We start from the raw sequence: 23756 nt of genomic DNA, 5'->3' as shown, positions 1-23756 counted from the left end.
GTCAACCCCAGATTCTACTTCTGGTTCTACTTCTTCTATAATGAAATAGAGAGTAAGGAACATAAATTGAAAGATTGTTTATAATTCCATTGGAAATAGACTGAATATCCATCAAAAGAGAAATCATAGACAGCATCTGCAAAGTTGTAAGAAGCATCTTCAAAGAAGTGCAAGATTACATAGGCAACAAACAATATGAAATAAAGTGAGAAATAAAAAGAAATTCATAATATTGCCTGTGTCTTCCTCTTCAGTAGAGTTCCTGACTTTCCTCTGAGTGACTGTTCTAAGGACATGGGCATTGCTACACCAAGGTTGTCTGGCTCCCATGATCTTCTCCATGTACTAGGGCAATTGAGGAAAGCTGAAAAAGTCAAGGTGTTTTATAGAAATAGGAGAATAGCTAAGTGTAGGAAATGAGTCAGACATGTCTGATTGCTTTTTACCTCTCATCTAATAAGCAGAGAGAGATAAGTGGATATTAATGAGATTCTGTGACAGTTGGGACTTTTGCCTGGTAGAGTTTGGAAGGGTTAGGAACATGTAAAAAATTGTGAATAATGTAACCTAGCTTTTGGTAAACTTAAAAACATTTGCTGTAAAAGTAAATAAAGATTATTTTAAATTTAAACTTAAAAAGTTCTGGGACAGCTAGGCATAGGTTAATATCAGCTTTTTACTAGGAGAACATAGACCTGCAAATATCAATGCAGATATACAAAGGGATCTGAGTCCATGAATGAAAAAAGCAATGGACCTCTAGTAGAAAGATAGCATTGTGACTTTTTTTAAAAAAAAGTTCTGACAAGGGGTTTACAGGATAAGAGATTCATGATACCAAAACAAACAAACAAACAAAACAAACAAAACAAAAAACAAAAAACAAAAAAACCTCTAATGTAGGAGAAAAGGGACCAGAAAAACAATGAGTTGGAGCCATGGATAATAGGGGCGATGCGTTTTAAAATTTAACAAGGGGCATTGAGATGTAGCAATCAGACAGAAAAGAGAACTTGAAAAGTACAAGGTCAAAAAAAAAGCTAGAGAAAAATATATATCCCAGAGGAGATGGTAGTAGATAGTAGCCAGCTCAATAGAAAGCCCTCAGAAGACAAGGGATCGGGGCGGGGGGGGGGAGGAGGGGGGCAGAAATCCACAAAAAAGAAAGCTAATGAGGTGATGGACTTAGAGATTTATGGACCTAGGCTATACAAGAAATGAACTAAGCAGGGAAAATGATCTCTCTCCCATCCCCAGAGACTGAGGTGCTGAGATAATGTCCAAAAGGAGTTGGGGGGAATGTTGGAATGTTTAGCATTGGAAATAAATATTACTCTGCACAAATACATCTAAGGAACTGAAGAAAATGGGTCTGAGGGGAACCTGAAATTGATGGAAGGAATATCAACAGGGGCTTGAGCCAAAGGCAGATACGTGACATCCCCAAACCCAACTTTAAGGGGTTCAGCAAAACCACAGCGGGAAATGTAATCCACTGACTAAAGGTAGAAGGGGTCAGAAAATCATTGCTATCATTAGTTTGCATCTTCACTGAAAGCTAGAAAGGTCCTCTGAAGACATTTGTTTCAAAAGCTTATGTTTACAAATTAGCAAACACTCTGATAAGGTAACTTATTTGTTTCCAAGATCACATAGTTAACAGGCTTTGATGCACTATCTTTCTTAGATTTAAGTACTAGGACTGTACTGCACTCAGAAGGATTTGGGTACAGGGTTGTTATCTTCCTCCATCTTGGAGAAAATGCTGTATAACACTGCCATTAGTTACATGAGTTTGCTTCCTCATGAGTATCCAAGTGATAGGAGATGTAGGGTTCGGTTTGATTTGGTTTTCTAGCTTGAGGGAATCCAACTGGCACAAGCTTAAGCAAAAGGCAGATATGAGACAACCCTTCTGCCCTAAGGACTCAGGAGACTGAGCTGAGAAAATAAGATTAAAATGTTCCCTTTTTGAGGGAAGGGACCCACATGTGAAAAAAATGAAACAGCCCTTTTTGTAGTGGCCAGAAACTGGAAGCTGAGTGGATGCCCATCAGTTGGAGAATGGCTGAATAAATTGTGGTATATGAATATTAAGGAATATTATTGTTCTGTAAAAGACCAGCAAAATTATTTCAGAGACCAGGAGAGACTGACATGAACTGATGCTGAGTGAAATGGGCAGAACCAGGAGATCATTGTACTTGGCAACCACAAGACTCTACGACAATCAATTCTGATGGACTAGCTCTCTTCCACAATGAGAGGATTCGAACCAGTTCCACTTGTGCAGTGATTAAGAGAGCCATCTACAACCAGAGAGAGGACCATGTGTGGACCCAACATAGCATTCTCACTCTCTTCTGTTATTTGCTTTCATTTTGTTTTCTTTCTCAGTTTTTCTTTTCTTTACTTCTTGATCTGATTTTTCCTGTGCAGCAATATAACTGTATAAATATGTATATATATATTGGATTTAACATGTATTTCAATATATTTAACAGGTATTGGACTACCTGGCAGCTAGGGGAGGAGGTAAGGGAAAGGAGGAGACTGTTTGGGACCAAAGGTTTTGCAAGAGTCAGTGTTGGAAAAATTACCCATGCATATGCTTTGTAAATAACAAAAGAAATAAAATAAATAAATAAATAAAGGGGAAAAAGTGTTCCCTTTTTGGCCAATACGAACGGGGACTGGAGAATCATTACTACAACTAGTTGATACATTGAACTAGAAGAGTCCTAAGAGAACATTTTGTGAATCTCTTTGAATTTTACTCATACAAGCATTTTGAATAGAGTCCTCTTTTCTTGCTCTATTTTTTAAAAATTTCAATTTTGTTCAATGGAAGGTGGCCTGGGTATAACAGAATTGAAAATCTGTTATAAAGCAGGAGTCATCAACACCATTTGAAACTGACTAAAAAATGGAATAGAGCATAGGTTAGATACACAAGATACAACAGTCAATGGCTATAGTAATCTAGTGTTCTCAGAAATCCAAAGAATCCAGATCTGGGATAAAAACTCACTCTGACCAAAGTTGCTAGGAAAAGGGGAAAACAGTATGGTTGAACTTAGGCATTGATTAAGACCTAATAACCTAAACTAAGATAAGGCAAAATGGGTTCATGATTCAGACATAAAGGCCTAAATAGGAGCTAATTAGGAGAACAAGATCTAAAGTCATGTAAAATATTTTCTCATTTATTTCAATTTGTACTCAGAATGCATCAGTTCCCTCTGTGGATACCATTTTTCATCCTGAATTCTTCAAAGCTATGATGGATCATTTTAGTAGTCAGGGTTGCTATATTTTTTCAGTCTTTACTAATATTGCTGTTACCATATAAATTGTTCCTTGGTTCTTCTCACTTCACTTGGTAAAAGTTAAAATAAATCTCAAGTAATTATTAAAATATTTACTGCATCACTTCTTACACCATGATAGTTTTATGTTATAATATTCAACAATATGTATGCCCTAATTTATTTGACATTTCCCAGTTGTTGGGCTTCTCAATTTTTGAGAGAGAGGGGGAGAGAGAAAGAGAGACAGAGAGGCAGAGACAGAGACACAGAGAGAGAGATGGAGAAAGGGAGGGAGGGAGGAAGGAAAAGAAGAAGGGAGGGAAGAAGAGAAAGGGAGAGGGGGAGGGAAGAAAAGGCAGAAGGAGAGGGAGAGGGAGAAAGGAGGAAAGGAAGGGAAAGGAGAGGAGAGAGGAGAAGAGGGGAGAGGAGAAGAGAGGAGAGGGGATAGAAGGGACACAGAGCAGAGGAAGCAGAGATGGAGGGAGGGAGAGGGAGAGTAAGAGAGGGAGATAGCTGCTATAAATATTTTTGAAATCTATGTTTTTTATTTTGTTTTGTTTGTTTTTCTTTTTATCTCTGATCTTCATGCCCTATAAACCAAGGAGAAGTATTTATGAGGAAAACACAATTTTAAAGCCCATTGACTATAAATTCAAATTCTTGTCCAGAATGCTTAAGACTAGTTTAAAACACCAAAAATACATTAGTGTTTCAATTTTTTTACATAATCTATGAAATGTCATTTATTTTGTCTATCACTTTAGCATCTTAGTATTTCTTAGTTCTTTTAATTTAATTTTCTCTTCATTATTAGTAAATAGGACATGTCTTCTTATGATTCTTGGTAACTGTTTTTTCTTTTTTTTTTTAGTTAATAATTTTTATTATATATATATATTTTATAATATTATTCCTTGTATTCATTTTTCCAAATTATCCCCTCCTCCCTCTATTCCCTCCCCCCGATGACAGGCAATCCCATACATTTTACATGTGTTACAATATAGTCTAGATACAATACATGTGTGTGAATATCTTTTTCTTGTTGCACAATAAACTTTAGATTCCGAAGGTACATGCAACCTGGGCAGACAAATTGTAGTGCTAACAATTTACATTCACTTCCCAGTGTTTCTTCTCTGGGTGTAGCTACCTCTGTCCATCATTGATCAACTGGAAGTGAGTTGGATCTTCTTTATGTTGAAGATTTCCACTTCCATCAGAATACATCCTCATACAGTATTGTTGTTGAAGTGTATAGTGATCTTCTGGTTCTGCTCATTTCACTCAGCATCAGTTGATTTAAGTCTCTCCAAGCCTCTCTGTATTCCTCCTGCTGGTCATTTCTTACAGAGCAATAATATTCCATAACCTTCATATACCATAATTTACCCAACCATTCTCCAACTGATGGACATCCATTCATCTTCTAGTCTCTAGCCACTACGAAAAGAGCTGCCACAAACATTTTGGCACATACAGGTCTCTTTCCGCTCTTTAGTATTTCTTTGGGATATAAGCCCAGTAGTAGCGCTGCTGGGTCAAAGGGTATGCACCGTTTGATAACTTTTTGGGCATAATTCCAGATTGCTCTCCAGAATGGCTGGATTCTTTTGCAACTCCACCAGCAATGTATTAGTGTCCCAGTTTCCCCACATCCCCTCCAACATTCATCATTATTTGTTCCTGTCATCTTAGCCAATCTGACAGGTGTGTAGTGGTATCTCAGAGTGGTCTTAATTTGCATTTCTCTGATCAATAGTGATTTGGAACACTCTTTCATGTGAGTGGATATAGTTTCAATTTCTTCCTCTGAGAATTGTCTGTGCATATCCTTTGACCATTTATCAATTGGAGAATGGTTCAGTTTTTTATAAATTAGGGTCAGTTCTCTATATATTTTGGAAATGAGACCTTTGTCAGAACCTTTGTTTTTAAAAATATTTTCCCAATTTGTTACTTCCCTTCTAATCTTGTTTGCATTAGTATTATTTGTACAGAAACTTTTTAGTTTGATGTAATCAAAATCTTCTATTTTGTGATCAATAATGATCTCTAATTCTCCTCTGGTCATAAATTCCTTCCTCCTCCACAAGTCTGAGAGGTAGACTATTCTCTGTTCCTCTAATCTATTTATGATCTCATTCTTTATTCCTAAATCATGGACGCATTTTGATCTTATCTTGGTATATGGTGTTAAGTGTGGATCCATATCTAATTTCTGCCATACTAATTTCCAGTTTTCCCAACAGTTTTTTCCGAATAATGAATTTTTATCCCTAATGTTGGTATCTTTGGGTTTGTCAAAGATTAGATTGCTATAGATGTACCCTTTTTTGTCCTTTGTATCTAATCTGTTCCACTGATCTACCGTTCTATTTCTTAGCCAATACCAAATGGTTTTGGTGACTGCTGCTATATAATATAGCTTTAGATCAGGTACACTTAGACCACCTTCCTCTGAGTTTTTTTTCATTAGTTCCCTTGCAATTCTCAACCTTTTATTCTTCCATATGAATTTTGTTGTTATTTTTTCTAGGTCATTGAAATAGTTTCTTGGGAGTCTGATTGGTATAGCACTAAATAAATAGATTAGTTTGGGGAGTATTGTCATCTTTATTGGTAACTGTTTTTTCCAGAAAACTAGTCATTCATATTTTTCAAATAAAAAATTCATTTATGTTAAAAGTTATAGAGGAGGAAATTTTAAAATTCTGAAGTTTGACAACTCAGAGTTGTCCTGCACCAAAATCAAGTCTTTCTTGAGGAGCACTCCTAAAATCGAATGCTCTACATTATTTACATCCTAAAGACAGGGGTGTGAAACTTTGTTCCCTTTAATCTATAAAATTATATGTAAAATTAAATCTCTAAAATTCTGGTCTTCTGATCTGAAAAAAACAAAGAGATCCAAGGAGTCTAGAGAGGGGGCTCATCCTCCCAGGACTAGAACAGCAACATCATTCAAGGGCAAATCAAACTCCTGTTGATCTTTTGGGAAGTCACAGTCTCAGGAAGACTTCACATTCAATTGAGAAATCTTTTGTCTAATTATCAAACTTTCCCCATAAAATAGGTCTTCTGGAAACTATTCTTTGCAGATTTTCTCCATTAAGAGAATAGTCCTGCTAAGGGAAAGCCTCTTAGTGAAAAATAAAACCTCCTATGTTTGCAAGAATCTCTGGGGTTACTGAATTCTTTTGTTTCCCCAATTTGTCTCAGCAGAAGGAATCACATTCATTCACCTACCTCATCACTAAAGCATCTGCTTTTCTTTATCTCTATAGGAGCAGAAGTGGACAGACTTGTTAAGGAGTATCAGTCCTGATGGAAGCAGAGTGAAAACAATTATATCGTGTTTGGTTTTTCCAAGTATTTTGAGGGTTACTTTTGGAAAGTGGAATTATCAGAACTCTTTATTCCAGAAATCATTCTTTAATTTTTGATAGGTGATATTTTTAGTGTTTGCCCAATAAAAATATTCAATATAGCCCAAACTGAAATATTGACCAGTGCCCCCCAAGGTTCCTTACATCCTTTGCACTACTTAGTTATTGAGGCTCCCCGCTTGCTTGGCAGGCAGACACCACTTACCCTCCAGCCCCGTCCAGTAACTTGCAAAGGTGTCCTGACATCCTTGCTCTATGAACTCTTTTTTTTTCTTCTGACATCTCCCCAACCATAATGCAAGTCTTCATCAGCTTAAGCCAGCAATATTTCTTTTTTTTTTTATTACAGCTTTTTATTTATAAGATATATGCATGGATAATTTTTCAGCATTGACAATTACAAAATCTTTTGTTCCAGTTTTTCCCTTCCTTCCCCCCCTTCCTCCTTATGGTAGGTAGACCAATACATATTAAATATGTCAAAGTATATATTAAATACAATATATGTATACATAACCATACAGTTATTTTGCTGCGCAAGAAGAATTAGACTTTGAAATAAAGTACAATTAACCTGTAAAAGGAATAAAAAATGCAGGGGGACAAAAATAGAGGGATTGTTAATTCTATGTAGTGGTTTGTACTTATTTACCAGAGTTCTTTTGCTGGGTGTAGCTGGTTCAGTTCATTTCTGCTCTATTGGAACTGATTTGGTTCATCTCATTGTTGAAGAAGGCCACGTCCATCAGAACTGATCATCATACAGTATTGTTGTTGATATATATAACGGTCCTGCTCATTTGACTCAGCATCAGTTCATGTAAGTCTTTCCAGGCCTTTCTGAAATCATCCTGATAAGGTTTAGATTTAGGGAACCAAAATGAGATTAGGGTTTCTGGTTGTCAGGGAGTTAAATTACAAGGTCTAATGGCAGGTTCAGGCTTCAGGGAACCAAACAGAGAGGTTTGGCTCCCCTGAAACCCCTTGGGATTTGGCGCAAGGGTAGGGAGTTTTGGGGACTCCCTTCTGGCGGTGAGAGGTCCTCTGTAAAAGAATTTACAAACCCAAAAACCTAGATTGATAACAGAGGTTAATTATGGGGATTGGAAGTAAGGTTAGAAATCCTGACAAAGAGGCATAAAGTCTGGTTAGGGAAATAGGTGAGGATAAAGAGAGGATGGCACTGGAAAGAATATTTCAATGGACAGAGGCTCCTTGGCATTCCAAGCATGGCATAGCATGGCATGTTTGGAACCTCTGCAAAGAGAGTTTTAGTTTGGTTTTTTTATAGTGAGAGCTTTAGCTGAAGGGAACTTGTGGGTGGAGTCCCAAGTTGGCTCATCTATAGGTTGTTGATTGTAGGAAGTCCCCAACCACTTCAGTGTGTTCTCCACTCATTATCAAAATGACCTTCCTAAAGAGCATAGCTCCTCAAGTCTACTCTGAGTCAGTAAGGATCAATGTCAACTTTTTTGACAAAAAGAAAAAAGTCTCAAGAAAGGCCACTGAAGATCTCCAGCAGCAAGGATCACCTATACCTCCTTGGCATTCAAAGCTGCTGAATCTGATCTCTCGACTTCACTAGGACACTTTTCTAGATGATTTGCACTTTCCACTTCCTATGAGACTGATGAGATTTGTAGTAGTCAGAGGTTGTGGAAATCCTTTTTTGGTCAGAGGCTCAGATTCTTTGTGAAAGAATTCACTAATTTAAAGAGTTTTAGATGTCAAAAATGGAAGTTTATTGTTGGATAGGAAGCCAGTTTTGCTAAAGGACTGACTTCTTTAGTGGCAAAGTCCTCTGAGGGAAATAGAGTCTGAAACTGAGAAGAGAATGTCTTCTCAGTGGGCAGGGTCCTGGCCACTATGAGAAAGAGGCAGAGCAAACTGTTTTGGACCTTCTTCAAAGAATTCGTTTAGAAACTGGCCTATAAAAAGGAATCTTGAGGCTCAGATTTTAGATTGAAAAGAAAGCCAAAACCCCAGGAAGAGATGGTTATCAATATCCAGACCAGGTCTCCCAAAAGAATTTGAATAGGTGTAGAGGGCTGAAACTGCAAAAAGTATGCTTGAATCAGACAACAGAGCACTTAAGGCTAATTACATATTTGATGTGAGACAATGGCTCTTCTCACTGTTTGGTGCTTGCTGAATGTTTGGTGTTAAGATAATCATAGACAAGGATTGAAGGGTGGAGGGAGGGAGTCAGAGGCACTTGACAGCAGGATGAGGAGGAGAGAGGCTGGTGACTTTGGACTCCAGCATCCAGGATTTTGCTTGTCTGACTCCTTCACTTCTCCCCCTAAAAACCAAGGACTTTAATTTATCCTGACTCTGGCTGACCCTAAGGCCTCCAGGGAACTAGTCTGTACTATACAGTTGGCGCCCAACATGGACCAAGGACCCTAATTTCACTGAAGAAGTCCTTGTGACCAGGAAATAGGGTGAATATTTTAATAGGCAAACAGGGAACTTGCTTTGTTAAGAGTTAAACTAGTAACTTTCATTTTTTAGCTGATATGGGGCAGGTATTAGGAAAAGATTCTACCCCACCCCCACCCCCACCCCCACCCCGGGGAGGTCTACAGGAAGCATATTCAGACAAATAAAGAGAGAGGGTTTGATTGTAACTTGGGAGCAGATTGATGGACTCTTGGATACATTAGAATGCATGTCCCCTTGGTTCTTCAAGGAAGAAGACATAAAGGCAGATAATTGGAAACTAGTGGATCAACTATGTGGATATTATAATGATAAAGGTCCTGATTCAATTTCTAAGGAAATATTCTATAAAAACAACATAATACAATTGGGCTTAAAGAATCCTGCAAGTTCTAGAAAAAAAAAAGTTTTAAGAAAAACCACATAAGGAAGTGTGAGGAGAAAGAAGAAGAGAAGGGAGAGATTAATGGAAATCTGGATGGAGGGCATGGGGAGTTAAATGAAATTGAAGGGTGTAGTGACTCTCACAGCTCAGCTCCAACTCCCCTTACAACCTAGCAGTCCCTTGACCCTCCCCCATCAACTTCACCTTCCTGGGGAGGAAGAAGGAAGAGTAGGAAGAGCAGTGATATCACCAGCACCTCCCCCCTCCATTCCCAGCCCTCGGCAATCACCCTCTCCTATGACTCGATTGCAAAAGGCACCACTTAAAACCAAAGAGAAAGGGCAGAATACAGATGATTTCAGAATAAAAATGTATCCTGTGATTAAGCAGCTTAACTCTTCAGGTCAAGAAAGGAGAAGATACACTCCTTTTAATCTAGAAATCATCAAAAGACCTAAAAAAGGCTTGCACTCTTTATGGGGTTACATCATCTTATGTTAAGATGTTATTACAGAATTTGGCTTATTGAAATTTTAACCCCTAGTGACTGGAAATCTATAGCAAGGACATGCTTAGAACCTGGACAAAATTAGTTGTGGATTTCTGAATATAGTGAACTCTGTAGGGTACAATCCCAACAAAATAGGCAAACTGGAGTTAATACACCAATCACCCGTAACCAACTAACAGGTGTGGGTTCTTATGCAGACACTTTAACAAAGATTAATTATCCCATAGCAGTATATGAACAAATTGCTTCTGCTGCTATCAAAGCATGGGGCTTTATTCCAGATAAACAGGACAGAGGAGAATCCTTCATGAAAATAGCACAAGGTCCAAATGAACCCTTTGCTAATTTTGTGGGACATCTGCAGACAGCTGTCATATGAACTATTGGTGAATATGCAGAAACAGAAATTATGATAAGGCAACTTGCTAAAGAAAATGCTAATGGGATTTGTAGAAGAATTATATTAGGACGATACAAGGATGCTCCTTTAGAGGACATCATAAGACACTGTGCCATAGTGGGCACAAATACCTTTTATACCCAGGCTATGATGCAGACTTCCCAAGATCCGAATATGAGAAGACAGGTTTCTTTTTGATAAGGGACTTCCAGATAGACTCATCAATGCTTTCAATGTGATAAAATAGGGCATCTAAAAGTTCAATGTTGGCATAGAGACAGAGTGAGAAAACAGAGTGGGAGAACAAGACCCAAAACACCATGTCCAAAATGCAACAGAGGCTTCCACTGGGCATCAGAATGAAGACTGATTCAAGGAAACGGGATGAAGGGCTCAGAACAAAAAATACTTGTGGCATGATGGCTGATGATGCTACACCCAGAGAATCTTTAAAAGTTTATACTCAGATTTGACCAATCAGCCAAGGGAGAAAGGGATTATATAATCAATCATCCAGGAAGCAACCTGATGAGAGAAAGGAATTACAATTGGGGATAATAGAGTTGTATGCAGCTGGAACTACTGAGAATCTCCCCTGGAGAGGTTCAAGACTATAGATCCTTTGCCTCTAGACACAGTAGGCTTGACCATTTCACCTCCTGACAGTACTTACAAAACAATGTTCATGCATACAACTGATGTGGGAAACTGGGGGATGTGTAGCTAATACAGGTAGACAATGTGCGACTTATCTGCCAGGAGAAGTAGTAGTACAGGTTTACTGATACAGACTCCTAATATAGGCAATCTGGTGATAGTTGCCCAGATTCTGATTCTAAGCAACAGAATCCAGAAATATTGCTGACTGCAGCAGTTACAACTGACCAACCTATGCTCACTATCTATATAAATGGCATAACATTAGAACAATTGGTAGACAAAGGTGCAGATCATACAATCATTAGAGGTGTCAACTGGCCCAGTCACTGGCCAAAGATTAAGGCAGACACATATATGTCTGACATAGGAGGGTCAATCAATAGCAGCTAAAGTTAGTGTTATCCCTTTGAGATGGACATTTGAAGGCAAAACAGGAGTTTTTACTCCTTTTATAGTTGAAAAATTCCCCATCAATCTGTGGGGCAGAAACATCTTACAACAATTAGGATTACAAATGAGTACTTCAGTTTTTTAGGCAGGGCTGCTGTTGAAGGCCTGCCACCACTCTCACCTGTTCCTATCCAATGGAAAACTGATACACCAGTGTGGACAGAACAGTGGCCCTTAGGTAGCAATAAAATTTAGGCCTTATTAGATATAGTACAGGAGCAACTGACTAAGGAGCTTTACAATCTTCTCTAAGTCCTCCTAATTCTCTTGTATTTATTGTTGTTGTTTTTTATTATACCTTTTTATTTACAAGATATATACATGAGTAATTTTTCAGCATTGACAGTTGCAAAACCTTTTGTTCCAATTTTTCCCCTCTTTACTCCAATACCTTTCCCCAGATGGCAGATTGATCAATACATGTTAAATATGTTAAAGTATAAGTTAAATATAATATATGTATACATGGGCAAACAGTTATTTTGCTGTACAAAAAGAATTAGAGTTTGAAATAGTGTACAATTAGCCTGTGAAGGAAATAAAAAAAGACAAGTGGGCAAAAATAGAGTGATTGGGAATTCTATGTAGTGGTTCATAATCATGTCCCAGATTTTTTTTGCTAGGTGTAACTGGTTCAGTTCATTATTGCTCTATTGGAACTGATTTGGTTCATCTCATTGTTGATCACGTCCATCAGAATTGATCATCATATAGTATTGTTGGTGAAGTATATACTGCTCTTCTGGTTCTGCTCATTTCACTCAGTATAAGTTCATGTCAGTCTCTCCAGGACTTTCTGAAATCATCCTAATGGTCATTTCTTACAAAACAATAATATTCCATAATATTCATATGCCGCAATTTATTCATCCATTCTCCAATATGCACAGTTTGACAACTTTTTGAGCATAGTTCCAAATTGCTCTCCAGAATGGCTGGACGTATTCACAATTCCACCAACAATGTATCAGTGGGCAAGTTTTCCCACATCCCCTCCAACATTCTGCATTATCTTTCCCTGTCATTCCAGACAATCTGACAGATGTGTAGTGGTATCTCAGAATTGTCTTAATTGGTATTTCTCTGATTAATAATGATTTGGAGCATCTTTTCATATGGCTAGAAATAGTTTCAATTTCTTCATCTGAAAACTGTATGTTCATATCCTATGACCATTTATCAATTGAAAAAAGGCTTGATTTCTTGTAAATTAGAATCAATTCTCTCTCTCTCCCTCTCTCTCTCTCTCTCTCTCTCTCTCTCTCTCTCTCTCTCTCTATATATATATATATATATATATATATATATATATATGTATATTGGAAATGAGGTGTTTATCAGAACATTTGACTGTAAAAATGTTTTCCCTGTTTATTGCTTCCCTTCTAATCTTGTCTGCATTAGTTTGTTTGTACAAAAACTTTTCAATTTGATATAATCAAAATTTTCTATTTTGTGATCAATAATGATCTCTAGTTCCTCTTTGGTCATAAATTCCTTCCTCTTCCACAGGTCTGAAAGGTAAACTATCCTATGTTCTTCCAATTTATTTATAATCTCATTCTTTATGCCAGGTCATGAACCCATTTTGACCTTATCTTGGTGTACAGTGTAAAATGTGGATCAATACCTACTTTCTGCCATAGTAATTTCCAATTTTTCAAGCAATTTTTGTCAACCAGTGAGTTCTTATCCCAAAATCTGGGGTCTTTGGGCTTGTCAAACACTAGATTATTAAAGTAATTGGCTGTTTTGTCCTTTGAACCTAATCTATTCCATTGATCTAGTTGATCAATTTCTTATTTCTTAGCCAATACGAAATGGTTTTGATAATTCCTGCTTTATAATATAATTTAAGATCTGGTACAGCTAGACCACCTTCATTTGATTTTTTTTTTTCATTAATTCCCTTGAAATTCTTGACCTTTTGTTTTTCCACATGAACTTTATGGTTATTTTTCCTAGGTCATTAAAATAGTTTTTTGGGAGCCTGATTGGTATAGTGCTAAATAAATAGATTAGGTTAAGTAATATTGTCATATTTATTATATTTGCTTGCCCTATCCAGGAACATTTAATATTTTTCTAATTGGTTAGATCTGATTTCATTTGTGTGGAAAGTGTTTTGTAATTTTTCTCATATAGTTTCTGATTATTCCCTTGGCAGACAGATTCCTAAATATTTTATATTATCAGTAGTCACTTTAAATGGAATTTCTCTTTGTAACTCTAACAGTTGGATTTTGTTAGTGATATATAAGAATGCTGATGACTTATGTAGTTTTATTTTGTATCCTGCTACTTTGCTAAAAGTGTGGATTATTTCTAATAACTTTTTAGTAGAATCTCTGGGTTTCTCTAAGTGTACCATCATATCAGCAAAAAAGTGATAATTTGTTTTCCTCATTATCTACTCTAATTGCTTTAATCGCTTTCTCAATTCTTATTGCCAAAACTAGCATTTCTAATACAATATTGAATAGTAATAGTGATAGTGGGCAACCTTATTTCACTCCTGATTTTATTGGGAACGATTCCAGTTTATCCCCATTATAAATGATGCTTACTGATGCTTTTAAATAGATGCTACAATTTTAAGGAAAAGTCAATTTATTTCTATGCTCTCCAGTATTTTTAATAGGAATGGATGTTGGATTTTATCAAATGCTTTTTCTGCATCTGCATCATATGGTTTTTGTTAATTTGGTTATTAATATGGTCAAGTATACTAATAGTTTTCCTAATATTGCCCTACATTCCTGGTATAAATCCTACTTGATCATGGTGTATTATCTTGGAAATGATTTTCTGTAGTCTTTTTGCTAATATCTTATTTAAGATTTTAGCATCAATATTCATTAGGGAGATTTGTCTATAGCTTTCTTTCTCAATTTTCAACTTACCTGGTTTAGGTATCAGTACCATGTCTGTGTCATAAAAGGAATTTGGTAGGATTCCTTCATTCCATATTTTTTCAAATAATTTATATAGCACTGGGGCTAATTGTTCTTTAAATGTTCGTAGAATTCACATGTAAATCCATCTGGTCCTGGGGATTTTTTCTTAGGGCATTGATTAATAGCTTGTTCTATTTCTTTTTTCTGAAATGGGACTATTTAAATAATTTACTTCCTCCTCTGTTAATCTGGGAAGCCTATATTTTTGGAGATAATCATCCATTTTACTTAATTTCTCAAATTTATTGGCATAAAGTTGGGCAAAGTAATTCCTTATTATTGCTCTAATTTCCTCTTCATTGGTAGAAAGTTCCCCTTTTTCATTTTTAAGACTAACAATTTGATTTTCCACTTTCCTTTTTCTAATCAGATTTACCAAAGGTTTATCTATTTTATTGTTTTTTTTTTCATAAAACCAACTCTTAGTTTTATTTATTAATTCAATAGTTTTTTAACTTTCAATATTATTAATTTCTCCATTAATTTTAGAATTTCAAGTTCAGTATTTGATTGGGCATTTTTAATTTGGTCTTTTTCTAGCTTTTAAGTTGTAAGTCCAATTCATTGATTTTCTCTTTTTCTATTTTATTCAACTAAGCCTCTAAAGATATAAAATTTTCCCTTATTACCGCTTTAGCTGCATCCCACAAATTTTGGTATGATGCCTCATCATTGTCATTATCTTGAATGAAATTATTAATTGTGTCTATAATTTGTTATTTCACCCAATCATTTTTTAAGATGAGATTATTTAGTTTCCAATTCCTTTTTCGTCTATCTACCCCTAACTTTTTGTCGAATTTCGTTTTTATTGCATTGTTATCTGAAAAGAAAGCATTTATTATTTATGCCTTCCTGCATTTAATTTTGAGGTCTTTATGTCCTAATATATGTTCAATTTTTGTATAGGTTCCATGAACTTCTGAGAAGAAAGTATACTCCTTTCTGTCACCATTCAGTTTTCTCCAAAGATCTATCATACCAATTTTTCTAATATTCTTTTTACCTCTTTAATTTCTTTCTTATTTGTTTTGTGTTTTGATTTATTTAATTCTGAGAGTGCAAGGTTGAGATCTCCCACTATTATAGTTTTGCTGTCTATTTCTTCTTGCAGCTCTCTTAACTTCTTCTTTAGGAAGTTAGATGCTGTATCACTTGGTGCATATATGTTTAGTATTGATATTACTTCATTGTCTATGCAACCTTTTAGCAGGATATAGTTTCCTTCCTTCATCTCTTTTAATTAGATCAATTTTTGCTTTTTCTTGATCTAAGTATGGCTATCCCTGCTTTTTTGACTTCACCTGAAGCATAATAGATTATGCTCTAGCCTTTTACCTTTACTCTGTATATATCTCCCTGTTTTAAATGTGCTTCCTGTAAATAGCATATTGTAGGGTTCTGACTTTTGATCCAGTCTTCGATCTGCCTCTGCTTTATGGGAGAGTTCATCCCATTCACATTTATGGTTAAAATGATTAATTCTGTATTTCCTGCCATCTTATTATCCCAAGATTATGCTTTTCTTTTTCTTGCCCCCCCCTCCGAATCCCTTCCCCAGTATTAAACTTATGGACCCCACTTGTATCAAGCAGCTCTTTCTCTTTAGGATCCCTCCCTCCTCTCTTGAATCCATTCCCCTTTCTTCTACTCTTCCCTTATTACTCCTTTCCTTTTCCTTTTTCCTCTCTCACTTTTTAATGAGGTGAGAGAGAATTCTCTGTAAAATAAATATGCCAATTATCTTTTCTTTGAGCCAACTCTTATGATATTAAGATTCACACAATGTTCCTTCCCCTCTCTAAATTCCCTCAGATATAATAGGTTTCCTTTGCCTCTTTATGGGATATAGTTTTGGGTGGGTATAGCCAGATCTTGTTAGGTTTTGGAGTTTTTAGAATATCCTCTCTCTACCTTTCTTTTAATTTCTCTCCTAGTCTACTGCTTTGCAAGCAAAACAGAGCAGTCAGCCTATGGCAGAGTTATCTCTATAACTTTTCTAGCCACAGAAGCCACCCCCACCCCTGGTCCACTCCAGACACTAAACTCTCCTATCCCTGCTTGGGCTGATCTGCTCTGGCTCCTCAGGACAAACCTGTTCTGGTGATCTTCCAGATTATCTTCAGCTGGTAAATTGTTGTACTTCTAATATTCATGGATTTTACCAGTCAAGCACTATTTTTGAGTCTGAATTTAATAATTGGTTGTGAGGGTATGAGAGGAGCTGAGAAAGTCACGTGTGCCTTCTCCACCATCTTGATTTCGCCTCCCATCTTCTATTTGTTGTAAGAAAGAAATATGGAAAATGGAGGATGTTGACTGCTCTAAGAAATGTAAATGAACAGATAGAAACTATGGGAACTCTTCAGCCTGGATTTCCATCTCCTACTCAATTGCCTAGAGAATGGTCTCTTTGGGTTATAGACATTAAGGATTGTTTCTATTCTTTCTCTCTAGATAAAGAAGATATGAAAAGATTTGCTTTTTCAGTGCCCAGCATTAATTTAGCTGATCCTTATAACAGAGATGAATGGATAGTTTTGCCACAGGGATTGAAAAATAGCCCTATGTGTCAAATGTATGTTGCTGCCGCTCTTACTCCAGTAAGAAAAGCATTTCCAAAAGTAATGTTTTTACATTACATGGATGATATATTGGGATGTCCACTGGAGGAACAAATGTTAGAAGCATGTCTACAAATGACCATAGAAACATAAGGAATTACAAATTGCACATATCTCCAGAAAAAATTCAAAGACATGCTCCTTTTCAATATTTATGATATGAAGTATACCCTAAGGTGTTTACAATAAAAAAATTTTCCTTAAGAACAGAGAAGCTAAACACCTTAAATGACTTTCAGAAATTGATATGAGATATCCAATGGATGCGTCCAGTATTTGGCTTGACTACCTATCAATTGCAACTATTATATGACATTTTAAGGGGAGATACTACTTTAAACTCACCACGCCAGCTTTCAAAAGAAGCTCAAGAGGCTCTGAGAGAAGCTGAATTGGCTTTATCCAATGTGGTTGAACAAATCGCTCAAAAACTCTTGGAAATATCGATTTTTGCTACATAAGAGGCACCCACAGCAGTCCTTCATCAAGGACACAATGTGACCGAATGGGTGAACTTCCCAGCACAACCAGAACAAAGCCTTACTCCTTACCCGGTGCTTGTGGCTAGAATTTTATTAAAGGCCATTAATCAAGCAGTACAATTATCGGGATAAGACCCGACAAGATATACACCTTTGATACCAATGAACAAATTAACGTATGATGTGAAACCATTCCAGAATGGCAAATTTTATTTGCCACGGCTCCAAATTTTACACATGGGTCTCCGTTAAAGATAACCCGGCTATTACATAATTGGCGATGGATTCTTGAAAAAGGTTTCTAATGTTCCTCTTAAAGGACCAATTATCTTTACAGACGCATCCAAACATAACATTTGTGCTGTATAGTGTTATTGGCCAGAACTTGAAACAAGGTGCTAAGTAAGTAGAATTGATAGAGACAATAGTTATCTAATTTAGCATGGTACTTAACAGTTCTCTAGTTCAGTATATGTACTTAGTACTTACTACAGTAAGCACAAGAATCTCATCCCAAGTATCATCAGGCTATTTTGAGCTTTATATTTGCAATTTGTGATAACAAAAGAGGAAGGTAGGAGCATAGTAAAATCCTGTACAGTTTGCCTTCTTTTCCATACTCTTATACTCCTTCCAGGGAAGAACCCTCATGGTTTGAGACCCAGTGCAATCTGGCAAATGGATGTGACCCATTGTAAATCTTTTTGTCATCTGGCTTTTATCCATGTGGTAGTAGACACCTTTTCAGGATTTACTTTTGCAATACCAGCAGCCAAAGAGAAAGCCCGAGTGGTCACTAAATTCCTTATCCAAGCATTTGCAATCATGGGTGTGCACAAGCAATAAAAACAGATAATGGACCTGCATATACTTCTAAACATATTGCACACTTTTGTGCACAGTATAAGATTTTACACAACACTAGCATACTCTTTAATCCTCAAGGACAGGCAATAATAGAGAGGACATTAAGATGCTCCTCCAAAAACAAAAGAAAGGGGAAGCTACAGGTAACCCTAGAGAATTTCTAAATCTAGCTCTTTATACTATTAACTTCTTGATCTTTGACAAAGATGCACTGGCTCCGGCAGACAGGTTTTATACCCACCGGAAGGGCAGTGTCCAGTGCGAGTAGCTCCACTGTCTTTAGATAATTACTAAGTCATGTAGAGAGACCCAGATAGTGGTTAATGGAAGGGACCAGAGAGGTTAACTGCTTGGGGAAGAGGGTTTGCTTGTATCTCTAGAGATGGAGAAGGAATCAGATGAGTGCCAACAAGCCGTATTCACCTTGTCCATGGGAGAGAGACGGAGCAGACCCTTGAAACAAAGGAGAAGATCCAAGAAACAGTAGGTGATTCCCTTGCTGATTGTGCCCATCACTGAAAGAGCCTGGCAGCTATGGTGTTTGACTCATGGAAGTCAAAAATTGTTAATGAGACTGATGCAGAAGTTCAAAACCCTTAGGAATCATTAGAATGCCTGAGACATGATAAGATCGTTGCATTTTCATAAACTTGCAGAGATCATTGGATTCCCTGACACGTGAAGCAATGGACAATAGATTGGTTTTGGATTATTTCTTGGCTGCTGAAGAAGGCGTATGTGTGACTGATGTTTACATATCCTCCTTCTAGGACTTCTGAAATCTTTTACAAAACTATGTTTATTTATATCACTACTTGCATGTACAATTCATGTTTGTTGCACCACATTGAACCTGCACTGGCTGTGGGGAGAGTCATCACTAATAGCCTGTGCTTTATTGCTATGTGCTTATTAATATCCCCTATGCGGATGGGTTTGTGTATACCTGTTTCGAGTAAGACCCGTCAGCCCAGAAACATGCTAACAGTATCTGGCTTGAATCCCCATTTCCCTTTGGTTTTTTTCATCTCTCTTCCTGAGAAGTCAGAGAGTGATGTGATCATCTCCTTTTTGGTGTTTTCATCTCCTTTCTAGAGAAGTCAGTGAGGGAGTGATCACATCCTTTTTATTTTTTTTTCACCTCCTTTCCTGAGAAGTCAGGGAGGGCATGATCACCTCCTTTTTGGTGTTTTCACCTCCCTTCCTGAGAAGTTGGGGGGTTTGATCACCTCCTTTTTTTTCACCTCCTTTCTTGAGAAGTCAGTAAGGGAGTGATTACCTCCTTTTTGGAATTCTCACCTCCCTGAGAAGTCAGGGAGGGTATGACTATCTGTGTTCTAAAAGAAAAGAAAGTGGGAGATGCAGAGGGCTGAAACTCCAAAAAGGTATGCTTGAATCAGGCAACCAAGCAATTACCTATTTGATGTAAGACAATGACTCTATCAGCATATCTTTGGATAAATGGTTCTTCTCACTGTTGGTGCTTGCTGAATGTTTGGTATTAAGATAATCATAGGCAAGGATTGGAGGGGAGAGAGAGAGAGAGAGAGAGAGAGAGAGAGAGAGAGAGAGAGAGAGAGAGAGAGAGAGAGAGAGAGAGAGAGGAGTCAGTTGGCGGCAGGACAAGAAGGAGAAAGATTGGTGACTTTGGACTCCAGAATCCAGGATTTTGCTTGTCTGCCTCCTTCATTTCTCCCTCTAAAGACCAGGACTTTAATTTATCCTGACTCTGGCTGACCCCAAGTCCCACCAGGGAGCTAGCCTGTACTATACAAATAGGGATCTAGCTATCAGGCTATCAAAGGGCCAGCCAGGAAAAAATGTTCTGGCGGTCTGGGGGTGAGGAATCAAAGGGGACAGAGTTTCAGAGTGTTAATTCTATAGATCAAAAGGGAACACAGTTTCAGAGTGATGATTTTAAAGGAAACACCCCTTGAACACCAAAACTTTTTACCTAATTTTTCTTTTAATTCATTGATCCTCAGATGAGACAAAATGGTAGCTGAGCCAAGTGGATGGATAGCCCAGAGCAGTAAGGAGCTTGATAGTGAATACCTGGGTTCTCAGACCAGGTGTTCACTAGGGAGTTAATAAATCAGGGCATTGTGTGAGCAAGTATATAATAAAGGCTTTAAGTTTGCACATGGCTATTCTTGGGCATGCTATCTGATTCAAGAAATCGTAGGAAGAGATCTGAAGGCCTCAGAGGAGGCCAATTAGGTAGAATTAGTTGACACTGCAAAGGTCAGTGTTCAGAGATATCTGATGCTCTGGGAATTAGGAGATGCTGGCAATGTGAAATATCGTGTAGCTAGTGCTTTCGAAGATAAAGTGATTGCTCAGGGTTAAATAATGAAATGATATTTTACATGTGCCCAATGTCTGAAATGCTCTGATTCCTCAAATCTGACCAAAGTTTTCCTGGCTTGCTCCAATTCCAACCAAAAAAAAAGACATTTTAGAAAAGAAGATTTTCTTAAATTGATTTTTCATTTGCCTGTCATTATTGATTACTTTTCCTATACTCTTTCATATTATTATAATTTATATATGTGTAAGATTATTTGTATATAATTGTTAGCAAATTAATTCCCAACATAGACTAAATTTCCTGAGGATACAGATTGTCTTGGAAAAAAACCCTCTTGGTCTGCGCATAAAGCCTAGTACCATGGCCAGTGGGGACACTTTATCAATGTTTATTGTCTCAGTGACTAACCTGTTCTTTCCATGGTTAGTCAAATTCTACATGAATCCACTTATAGGATGTGTTATATGGAATGTTTTTCTCATGGAAAGTCTCAGTTCCTCAGAACCAGTTAGAAAGAAATTTTATTTCCAGATATAGTTGAATGACTTATATTGTGACATGATCAACCAAAGAGAAAGCTAGTTGCAATTTGCTTTCAAAAGTGAATCAATGCCTTCAAAGAAAGAGACTATTGGGCCACAGTTTTTTTTATTGTTCTGACTCAGTTTTCCTAATTGGCCTGACTCATTTCCCCTAAATTGTCCTGCATTGGTTTCCTTGAATTGTTCTGCCTCAATTCCTAATTGTTCTGCTCAATCCTGCAAAACCAACCCTCCCTCCTAATCATGATGATCCAGATGAGAAAGACCTTCTATCTTAGCCATCTTCAAAATGATCAGTGCCTTTCCCCATTCTGTTATCCCAAATTATCAGAATGTCCTCTGCCTCCCCCCTTCCCCCTCCCCTGTCAGAACTGGATAATAGTCTGTTTCCCCTCTCAATGCTCTGATTCTGCCCCTGCCCTCAGTTTACCCTTGTAGGTGAGTGATTCATTCATATATATATATGTATGTATATGTATATATATACATATATATATATATATATATATATATGTATATATATCACTGAAACTCACATTGGTGCTGGATTCTTGGAGATGATAGTCTCATTCAGCCCTGGGACTAAACCATAGATCCATTTGGTCCCAGTAAATCTCTCCCTTTCAAGTAAAATATTAAAAATTCTCTAATCTCTATTCTGCCTCAGTTTCTCTGGCATTACAAGACCTATAAAAATTTGAATTTTTTTTTTAAAAATCAGAAACTTTATATATATGTGATAAGCATATAGAAAACACCTTGAATGAAAGAAAGTTTTGAATCTGGACAACTCTTGACAGGTAACACAATCAAGTCCCAGTGATCCTTACTCCCAATAGCTAATATGAGGTGTTGTGACATCATAAAGCATCTGTTTTAAAAGTGGACAGAGTAGCTAAATGGAGAGAGTCTTGACCATAGGACAGAAAAAAAGGAGATGGTATATTGTTGACATTCCAAAGATTTTTATTTTTCACATTAGGAAATTGATATTGTGGTGAATTTTCTTCGAAGACACCATTCTGGAATTTTTGGTAGGTGCTGTTTTTTTAATTTACCATTCATTGTCTCACAGATATTGCCATTCAATATTCCAACACTGAAGTCTCTTAAACCACCTTCCAATTCTTTACTTCTTTACTTTGTTTTCTTTTACTATTTAGCTATTGCAGCTATCAAAACACTTGTCTTCCTTAAAAAACTCATATTTCTTTTCCCCTCCATCTGTAATGACCGCATCACCCTGGATACCTTAGAATCAGCCGGAGTCAGGATCAGCAAAAATCCTTGATCTTTATTTTTGGTCTTTTGGGGTCATCATCAGGGGAATAGATATAGGAATCTCCACACCTTCTTTCTCTCCACCTCCAGAGTGATTCCAGCTTGTCCTACTCCACCTCTGATGCCTCTTTTCATTGACTGTATATACCCACAGATCGAGCCAGCACAGGATGGTGTGCCAGGTCATTCTCCAAGCATATGCTAATAGAATACTGTCAATTGGTAATTATTCTCAAGTGCTTGGACTCAGTGCAACTCAGTTTCAGCCCTTTACATCCATCCAATAAGTAACAATACCTATCTTTCCTTAAAGACCAGGATTAAACCAAAACCAATCTGATTCTACTTGGCCACTAAAAAGGTCCTGGTTTAAGCCCCATTTGGTCATTGTTTGGGTGTCCTTTGACTGAAAATAGCTTCATTTCTTCTTTGGCCAGAAACCTTGAAGTTTTCCCCTTCCAGATTCATTCATTCAGGTGTTTATTTAGAAAGTGGAAGGAGGGGGTAGGTGTAGGAGTGCAGATTCTTTGCCTGAAATACTACTTAGGCTTACTCATTGAATGGTGTGAAAAATCTCTCTTCTCTTCCCATACTGGCCAGACCTAAAAGATCTGCCTCTTTGGAAAGCATGGATTTTATTCTACAGTGCCAGTTGGTTTTTCAACCTGCCCCTGGATTTTCCCACTTTAATGTTTTCTCTACTCAGCTGGAAAAGAGATCCTCCAGAAGGGTATCCCCTCAACTTGTTCCTTCAATTTACTAAATACTGATTCCCTATCCAACTCCAAGATTAATTCTCAATTTTAGCCTTGAAGACTTTTAAACATATTCCCATTCACCTCTCTCTCTCTCTCTCTCTCTCTCTCTCTCTCTCTCTCTCTCTCTCTCTCTCTCTCTCTCTTTAAAGCTTTCTCCAGAACTTTTTGTCCCCCATTAAGCCTATGACCTTACTGTCTGTATCTTCTGGGATCCAGTCTCTTTGGGCTTTTTTCTTTTCATCAAAAAAAAAAATCACCTTTTAACAAGAGTCAGTCTTCTCCCTGGTTTTTTTCTCCTCATTCCTGGTATTCTATCCTCATTTCTGTCTTCAGGTTTCCCTCTTCAAGTACAAGTTTGAAAGCACTTTTTTCTAGAAGAACCACTT

At 37.2% G+C, this 23756-nt stretch overlaps 1 protein-coding gene across 2 annotated transcripts in view; it reads left to right on the top strand.

Annotated features, from left to right (window-relative positions):
* Positions 1-22247: 22247 nt before the first annotated feature.
* The window catches only part of LOC141561387 (uncharacterized), a 28246-nt gene continuing 26737 nt past the window's right edge, over positions 22248-23756 (top strand). For both annotated transcript variants that reach the window (XM_074300867.1, XM_074300866.1), the window contains exon 1: positions 22248-22365. The gene's annotated coding sequence lies outside the window, so the exon portion shown is untranslated. The remainder of the gene's footprint in view (positions 22366-23756) is intronic.

This window comes from Sminthopsis crassicaudata, chromosome 3 (assembly GCF_048593235.1).
Source record: "Sminthopsis crassicaudata isolate SCR6 chromosome 3, ASM4859323v1, whole genome shotgun sequence".
Classification (NCBI taxonomy): domain Eukaryota; kingdom Metazoa; phylum Chordata; class Mammalia; order Dasyuromorphia; family Dasyuridae; genus Sminthopsis; species Sminthopsis crassicaudata.
Note: the sequence above shows the minus strand (reverse complement) of the source record. Positions and strands in the feature narration are given on the sequence as shown.